This window comes from Mastigoproctus giganteus, chromosome 8 (assembly GCF_048544385.1).
Source record: "Mastigoproctus giganteus isolate SK-2022 chromosome 8, ASM4854438v1, whole genome shotgun sequence".
Lineage (NCBI taxonomy): Eukaryota > Metazoa > Arthropoda > Arachnida > Uropygi > Thelyphonidae > Mastigoproctus > Mastigoproctus giganteus.
Window position 1 is genome coordinate 143,511,570 of NC_143582.1, and position 8,949 is coordinate 143,520,518.

General features: G+C 42.0%; 1 protein-coding gene across 1 annotated transcript in view; it reads right to left on the minus strand.

The window, feature by feature from the left end:
- LOC150081880 (BPTI/Kunitz domain-containing protein-like) overlaps positions 1 to 1,045 on the minus strand; it is a 29,420-nt gene extending 28,375 nt beyond the window's left edge. Inside the window, exon 1 of the mRNA XM_090380355.1 lies at positions 885 to 1,045. The gene's annotated coding sequence lies outside the window, so the exon portion shown is untranslated. The remainder of the gene's footprint in view (positions 1 to 884) is intronic.
- Positions 1,046 to 8,949: the final 7,904 nt, after the last annotated feature.

Consider the following 8,949-nt stretch of genomic DNA (forward strand, 5'->3'; position numbering starts at 1 on the left):
CGGTAAACCGCGTGAATTGGGCATGGATATCGAGAAACAAGCGTGCCAATAAGACCTACAGAACTGCCATTTTTCGGCAAACTTAGCAATTGATGGAGAACCTGTTGACAGCTCGGTGTGCAGCAGCTCCAATCGTCATTTTATATAGTATATACGTTGTATATTATATTTTGTACAATATTTAATTTATTGTATATATTCAACTGTGCCGTGTACTTCTTATTTACACATTATTACTTATTTTGATTTACTCCACTAGCATATATACCATACTAGGGTGAAGTTGTATACTTCAAATAAACTATATAATATTGGTGTAAATACACCACAGAAAACTCTTAAACCAAAAAAACTACATTTGTAGCGTGAAAGGGCATCAATTTACCTATATATCATATTGTGCTCATCCTTTACACCAATATTATATAGATTATTTACGCTCTTAAACATATGATGCCTTGTTGCATTGACTTAAACTTTAACTTCAAATAAAGTAAATAAATAATATCTGTTTGTTTTCTAAGCCACTTGACTCTTTCTCGTCCTTGATCACCTTTAATTCGTCCTTCTACACATTAGATTATTTCTACAGTTCGTTTCTCAGTTGCAAAAATAGCCCTGCATTTAATAGCATTAAACCATATTTGCCATTTCTCAGATTATATTTGTAACCGATACATATAATTTTAACTTCTAAGCATCCTCACTGGATGCTCAGGGATGAAAATTCCATTTATTATCAGCATAGCTTGATTCTATTCGTTAACCAACCAACCCGCTTAAAATCATTAGTATATTATTTGTAGACCGTTAATTGCTATGAGAATTAAAGAAATGAAAAGAAAAGCCACCCACATGCAGTGTCCGAATGCAAGCTAACTTACCTGAATATTGCTGAACGGTCCGCATAATAGAAGTCCTCATCAGGAGACTACGTTTCGAAGAAAACACCTCTTCCGAAAACATTCATTGCCTTTCCTTTCGCACACACGTACTCTAAATATAAACAGATTGGACGGATAATTAAGTGAAACAGCTGTGCACGAGAATGTGCATCTTGACTCGGGTTGTGCTTCTTACTCAGACTCCTCTCGAAAGGCTAAGCCAGTATATTCGAGTACATACTCAAAACTATTGATTTAACTATTCGAGTTATATCCCCCCTGCAATGATCGAAAGTATTTCGTTGTCGAACTCCTGTGAAGCGAATACTTACCAGGTTTAATATAAATATCGTAGAATTTATTCACGCCATCTTATCAAAGAATTATGACCTTTGGAATCGCCTCCATGGATCACTAGCGTGTGATCTTGACATTTTTGTGTTCGAGAGACTTGTCTTCCAGTTAAATGTTAAACTTTAAGGAATTTTGAGAAACAGTTTTAAGAAGTCATCTAACTCATGTCATATTTGCTGATGAAGATAATTTTTTTATTCTTTCTGTCTTTCTTTGCTTTTAAAAATTATGAGAAATCAGTGTTTCGTGCGTAGTACGACAAAAGAGGCCGAATTTTTGCTGAAACCAGACGCTGTTTATCAACTTTGAACCTGTGTATATTAAGTTTTCACCAACTGTTGCTAACACTATTCTTCAAGATAAGGTTTGATTTCTTCATTCCATTAAAACTTACAAAATTAGTAGCAGTAAATTACTGCTAGACTTATATAAGCGTATTACAACGGTATTCGATACTTTTTTTTGTCTTTTCTTATGACAGGAATTTGTACGACTAATAAAATTAGTGATTTAAATGTTTTCCCAAGCTGTTAAAGCGAAGAATAATTGTAATACTGTAGCCTAAACAAAGGTACGGGTCCCGGGTGCCAAGCGATCTGCGACTTCATAGAGCGATTGAGTTTTTTCTTGTTTTACTTCGTTTTATAAGTCCTTTTGTTAATTAGCTCTACTTTTAAAAGTATATAAAGAGAGCCAGAAAAAGGAAAGTACCTTTTACTTCTTCTTAGTTTACTAACCGTACTAACTCCTATGCTTGGCCACAAGCGGCACTGCTCCTGCCTCCCCGTGGCGGGGCCGGTAACCTGGGTAGAAAAGCTAATCCCCCAGGGCGAAAAGGAGCTGGCATGGATAAAGAAAACTATCCAGCATTAGCGCCTTCGAGCTCAAATACCAAAGATCGGTACAATTCTGATCAAGGTAATGCGCAAAGTAAGCGCTTAAAAAAAGACGAACAGAGTCCAACCTTTCTTATTATCCATTCATTATCTAGTCAACCAGTGAGTAAACTATCTCCGTTTATGATACAGAGATTCCTAGAAAATGCCTCCGGATCACCTAAAAAGGTTACAGTCAGGGGATTTACTAGTTGAAACGACACGGCCTAAACATTCCGAACTGTTGTTAAAGCTTACAACCTTTGGGGGAATTCCTCTTAAAATCTCACCCCACACAACCCTAAATAGTTCCAAAGGTGTTATCCCTGAATGGGATTTATTGAATGTAACAGAAGAGGAGCTTGTGCAAGAAATGAAAGATGAAAAGGTCGGACAAGCTAAGAGAATTCTGACTCGTAGGGATGGCAATCTCATTCCAACCCGTAGTATAATCCTCATTTTCAATACGTCAAACTTACCAAATACTGTTAAAGCTGGTTATCTAAACTGTCATATCCGCCCCTATATTCCAAATCCAATTCTCTGTTATAAATGTCAAAAATTCGGACACTCTCAGACAACATGTCGAGGAAACATATATGCCAAAAATGTGGATCCCAAGATCACGTTCAAACAGATTGTAATGCATCACCTCCAGTTTGCACAACTTGCAAGGGGGATCATCCTGCATATTCCAAAAGTTGCTAATTATGGAAGCTGAGAAAAAAAAAAATACAGAAGTTTAAAGTTGAACATAAAGTGACTTACAAGTAAGCGAGACGACAAATATGGAAAGACACTCCAGCACGTACATATGCAAATGTTACTAAGAATTACCGTTCGGTTGCTACTCAAACCATTGATTCAATTCCGCCTGACAAATCACTTGCCGAGTGGGCTAGAACTCAGCTTTCAGTTCCTCAGCCAGTTTTAAAGCAAAACAACAGAGACCAGACTTGTAATACCCTAATTTCCATTCCCTCTACTAGTGGCATCAAGTCCCGAAGTGAGATCAGGATGGAAAAAGAAGAATCCTCTAATAAGAGCCAAATTATTGCTGGTATTCCAGTTAACGTAACTCCACATACAACTCTAAATACATCAAAGGGTGTAATATCTAGTTGGGACCTGATGAATGCGACGGAGGAAGAAATTAAAGAAGAGCTTAAGGAACAAAATGTAATCGCTGTAAAAAGAATTATGGTCAAAAGAGACAATATACTCATACCTACCAGAAATATAATTCGCACCTTTAACAGTCCAAATCTGCCCTCATCAGTAAAAGCAGGATATCTTCTTTGCCGCACTCGTCCTTTCATACCCAATCTGGTCTTGGCGCATTATAGCCTAAGTTGCTAATGCGCCAATAACACCCAAATCAAACTCAAACTCATACCCAATCCGTTGAGATGTTATAAATGCCAAAAGTATGGCCACTCTCAAACGACATGCAGAAGCAACCCAGTTTGTCCCAACTGTGGATCCTCTGATCATATTCAAAGTGATTGTTCGGTGAAAGAAATGATCTGTCCCAACTGCAAAGGCAACCATCCGGCCTACTCTAAGACGTGTGAGAGATGGAAAATAGAGAAACAAATTGTGAAATATAAAGTTGAAAATAAAGTTAGTTATCAGGAAGCAAGAAAATTAATTGCACCCAGTATACATAACTGTACCTATGCCAGTATCGCAAAAAAATATCAGGCAATAGCCACACAAACTGATGTTACCATTCCACATAACATATCAATCACCGACTGGGCTCGAGCTGTCATCTCTCAGCAAGAGTCTAATACCCAGAAGCACTCAAACCAAGCAAGTAATACGCCTCTTAAGATTCTAGTAAAATCTCCTCCTCCACCAGTGATTGCTACTACTTCAAATAATCCTAGTTCATCTTCAAAAAAAGATTATTCAGGACATATCGATGCATTGAGTATTCATCCAAACAGGAAGATCCGATTCTGGAAATATTTGTAGAAGAAGAAGATATGGACACAGGTCGCCCTACATTTCCAAAAAGAGAAAAAAAACAAAGCCAGAACGACGCCATAAGACAGCCACGTCAGGTACGGCTTCTTCTTCTAAATTCAAGTAATGCCTAACATCTTGCAATGGAATTGCAGAGGCTTTCGCCCCTCGACGTGGGCACCTGTACGTGGTGAGGGGATCTCCCAGTGATGCTGCTGGTTTTCCAGATTAGCATCACTGGGATCCAACGCCCATACCTTGGTTCCAGGGTTACACCATTGGAATCCGGCGTGTGCAGCCGTGCGCCGCGACCCGTGCAAGCGGAAAGGGGGATCCTGTTGGTTGAGGGGCCCAGCCTGAATACACCACTTTGGCCCCTGCTTCGACGAGACGGGTGGTCCCGGACCGGCTCGACTGGGATCAATCGGCGGGTGGTCTTATACTGCTAGGGTCAACTGCGTTCCAATAAGTCTCCCTCCCTTTGGTCCTGGGACGGGATAAAGACTTATTGGTAAGGTGGGTATGGTGTTCTAAGCGAACTCGGCGTCCCATTCGTGTACGCAGTACCTGCTAGTTCACGAGTGGGCGCCCCCTCATAGGGCTCCGTGGTGGGTGAGGTACTTAGGCATCAGACATTTTCTCTTTACTCATATGAGTAATTTAAATCCCCTTTCTTCTGGGGCCCCAACAAGGCCCCTACCTAATCGATCAGATGAGAGTGAGAGCAATTCTGCAAAAAGAGCCAAAACTGAGGATAAAACACCAGCTAAAACACCGCTTTTCCTCATTCTCCATTCTACCGGAGAGCAGTCAATTGGGAAGATGTCACCCTTCTTTATCCAGAAAGGATTAGAAGGGCTGGCAGGATCACCAAAATCTGTAAAACGGCTGCGTTCTGGCGATCTCTTAATTGAAGCTTCAAGTACAAAGCAAGCAGAAAGAATTATGAATGCGACATCCATAGGGGGAATACCGATCTGTGTAACACCCCACAGAACTTTGAACTCTTCACGAGGAGTCATTTCAGAGTGGGATCTTCTTCATGTCTCTGAGGAAGAGATCTGCTCTGAACTAAAAGACCAACGAGTGACGGCTGTCAAGAGAATATCAATGCGGAAGGATGGGAATCTCGTCCCTACCCGAGTTCTCATCATAACATTTAACACCCCACGGCCTCCAAGTTCCATCAAGGCAGGCTATTTAAACTGCCCAGTGAGGCTTTACATCCCAAACCCACTGAGGTGTTTTAAATGCCAAAAATACGGACACTCACAAACGGCTTGTCGTGGTAACCCTGCTTGTGCTCGATGTGGTGCGAAAGACCACGAGAGCAAGGAATGTTCAGCTTCTAAACCGATCTGTATAAATTGCCAAGGAGAGCACCCTGCCTACTCCAGGGCATGCCAGCGGTGGAAGGATGAAAAAGAGATCCAAAAACTAAAAACAGAGCTGAATATCTCCTACCCAGAGGCCAGAAGACGCATGCAACCAATAAATAGCGGGAAACCTTCATATGCCCAGAAGGTTTCTGCGAAGTGCACTATCGGTACACAAACAGAGATGACTGTACCACCAAAAGAGTCATTCACTCCGATTGCACGCTATTTATTGAATTCACAAAAGCCCACCAAAAAACGCAGTCAGCTGCCACTCCTATATCCGTACCTCCGAGTGCTCCACCACTACCAAAACCAAGTGGTAAAGAGCTAACAGATAAAACAGAAACAATGGATGTCGAGCACAAGGAGGTACCGGATGAATCAGTCTTGGAACTCTTTGCGGAGGAAGAAATGGACACGGGACAGCGTCCATTCTTCCCCAAAAAAGATAAAGCCAAGACTGATAAAAGTAAGCCCTCAGCACCTCGGAAGCCGCCTGATGGACCCACCAAGCCAAAATAATGGCTAAATTCCTACAATGGAATTGTCGTGGATTCCGGCAAAATACTGACGACATCAAGGCCCTCCTGCAAAAGCACGAGCCAGTTTGGTTTTGCTTGCAGGAGACTTATCTAAAAGCAAATGATGATCCCACCATTCATAACATCACAATCTTTCGTAAGGATAGAATTGCGGATGGTCCTGCTCATGGAGGGGTGGCTATCCTTGTGAGTAATCAGACCCCAGTTCAGCCCTTGCTAATTACAACCAGCATAGAGGCTGTTGCAATTCGCCTTACAGTGGGATTTTTATTAACGGTCTGCTCTATTTATTTGCCACCTGGGACTGACATCTCCCAGGAAGACCTTGATGATCTTGTAACGCAGTTGCCTCCCCCTTTCTTACTTCTCAGGGATTTTAATGGACATAACACCCTGTGGGGTATGCTAACATCAATGGAAGGGGACGGGTCATAGAGCGTATGCTCAATGACAATGCCCTTTCCCTTGTAAATACTGGAACAAACACCTTCTTCCACATGCCTACCCGTACGTTTTCTGCCATTGATCTCTCTATCTGCTCCCCTTCTCTACTCCCTTCACTCACTTGGGAAGTGGAGGAGAATCCATACGGAAGTGATCATTTCCCTGTGATAACCTTGTTACACAGTGGGAGACCGTGTCTTCCTTTTAGGTTACCACGGTGGAAGTTTGATCAGGCTGACTGGAATGCCTTCCAACATCAGTCAAATTTTGACCTCAGTACAATCAGTCAGGAGCCTATCAATGACGCAGTAACGTACATCACAGAAATCACTGTCCAAGTAGCTGCGAATGCTGTCCCAAAAACATCTGCCCGGTTTCCACCATTTCCCAAACCTTGGTGGAATTCACAATGCACAGCAGCAAAAAAGGCTTAAAACAAAGCATGGGGGATATTCCGCCGATATCCTACCACTGTTAATCTAATAGCCTTCAAGCGTGCACGAGCCAAAGCACGCTACATTCGCCGTCAGAATCAAAAGGAACCGTGGATCCGTTTTACATCATCTATTAACCAGGCTACAAATTCTAAGGTAGTCTGGGATAAAATCCGGAAAATGAAGGGAAAATATACATCCCACCCTTCTTCAATCCTAGATTATAATGGATGCGCTATTGAAGATCCAACTGCGATAGCCAATGCTCTTGGGGAAACATTCTCTGACATCTCCGCAACATCTTCGTATTCCCCAGAGTTCCTGGTCCTAAAACAAAATCGAAAAACAGGCACTTAATTTCAAGTCCAAGGGCCTCTATCCCTACAACTGGGAATTGACTATAGAGGAACTGAAAAGAGCCCTCACTCTTTCCAAAGCAAGTGCTGTAGGACCAGATGGCATCCATTATGAAATGATTAAACATCTTTCACCAAAATCTAGGGATTATCTGCTCGTTCTATGTAACAGAATCTTTATTGAAGGGCAGTTTCCGGATTCCTGGCGCAAGGCAATCGTTCTTGCCTTTGCTAAGCCAGGAAAGGATCCAAAAGTCACTACCAATTATCGTCCTATTGCTCTGACTAGCTGTCTGTGCAAAATCCTGGAGAGAATGATCAATTCTCGTTTAATATGGTACTTAGAATCAAATGACCTTCTCTCCAATATCCAGTGCGGCTTCCGAAGGAACCGGTCCACTTTGAACCATCTTATATTAGACTGGAAACATACATCCGGGATGCTTTCCTAAAACGCGAACACTTGTTGTCGGTGTTCTTTGACATGGAGAAAGCGTATGACACAACTTGGAGATTTGGCATCTTAAAAGATCTGCATAGCCTGGGTATTAGGGGGCAACTCCCCATTTTTATTAAAAACGTTTTAGCCAATCGATCTTTCCAAGTTCGTGTGGGATCCTCACTCTCTCGTTCCTTTAACCAAGAGGAACGAGTACCACAAGGATCAGTATTAAGTGTCACGCTTTTTGCCATCAAAGTAAATTCCATCACAGAACAACTTCCTCCAACTGTAAACAGTGCCCTCTATGTTGATGACTTTAGCATATTTTGTCAGTCATGCAACATGAGTGTTATTGAAAGACAACTGCAGAAAGCCATTGATCGTCTCAACTCCTGGGCTCTTGCAAATGGCTTCAATTTCTCGCCGGAGAAGCCTAGGCCTAAGAGGGCATCTGCCCTTTTTTATTCAAAACTTTTTAGCCAATCGATCGTTCCAAGTTCGTGTAGGATCCTCACTCTCTCGCTCCTTTAGCCAAGAGGAGGGAGTACCACAAGGATCAGTATTAAGTGTCACGCTTTTTGCCATCAAAATAAATTCCATCACAGAACAACTTCCTCCAACTGTAAACAGTGCCCTCTATGTTGATGACTTTAGCATTTTTTGCCAGTCGTGCAACATGAGGGTTATTGAAAGACAACTGCAGAAAGCCATTGATAGTCTGAATTCCTAGGCACTTGCTAATGGCTTCAGTTTCTCGCCGGATAAGACCGTTTGCGTAAACTTTTGTCGCAAGCGTAATCTTCATCCTGAACCTGAATTAAGGCTCGGACAAAATGCTATTCCAGTAGCAGCGAACACAAAATTCTTGGGACTCATATTCGATAAAAAATTAACCTTTTGGGATCATATTCGTCAACTCTGCACAAAGTGCACAAGAGCCCTTAATATGCTCCGCTCGCTCTCCTCCTTATCTTGGGGTGCAGACCGATGCACCCTTCTACGGCTTTACCGTGCACTTGTGCGATCCAAATTAGATTATGGGTCCCAAGTATATTCTTCAGCCAGAGACAGCCCAATCAACCGCATCACAAACTGAACTAACAGTACCCCCAAAAGAGTCTTTCTCGAACTATGTAAAAACACTGTTCAATGCAACTCAAACTCAGGCAGTCAATACGCCTGTTTCTATACCAATCGAAAATCCCCACTTCCCGGATGAAGGGCACAAAGAAAAACAAATCGTAACTTCTGCTCACCAACAGGAAATG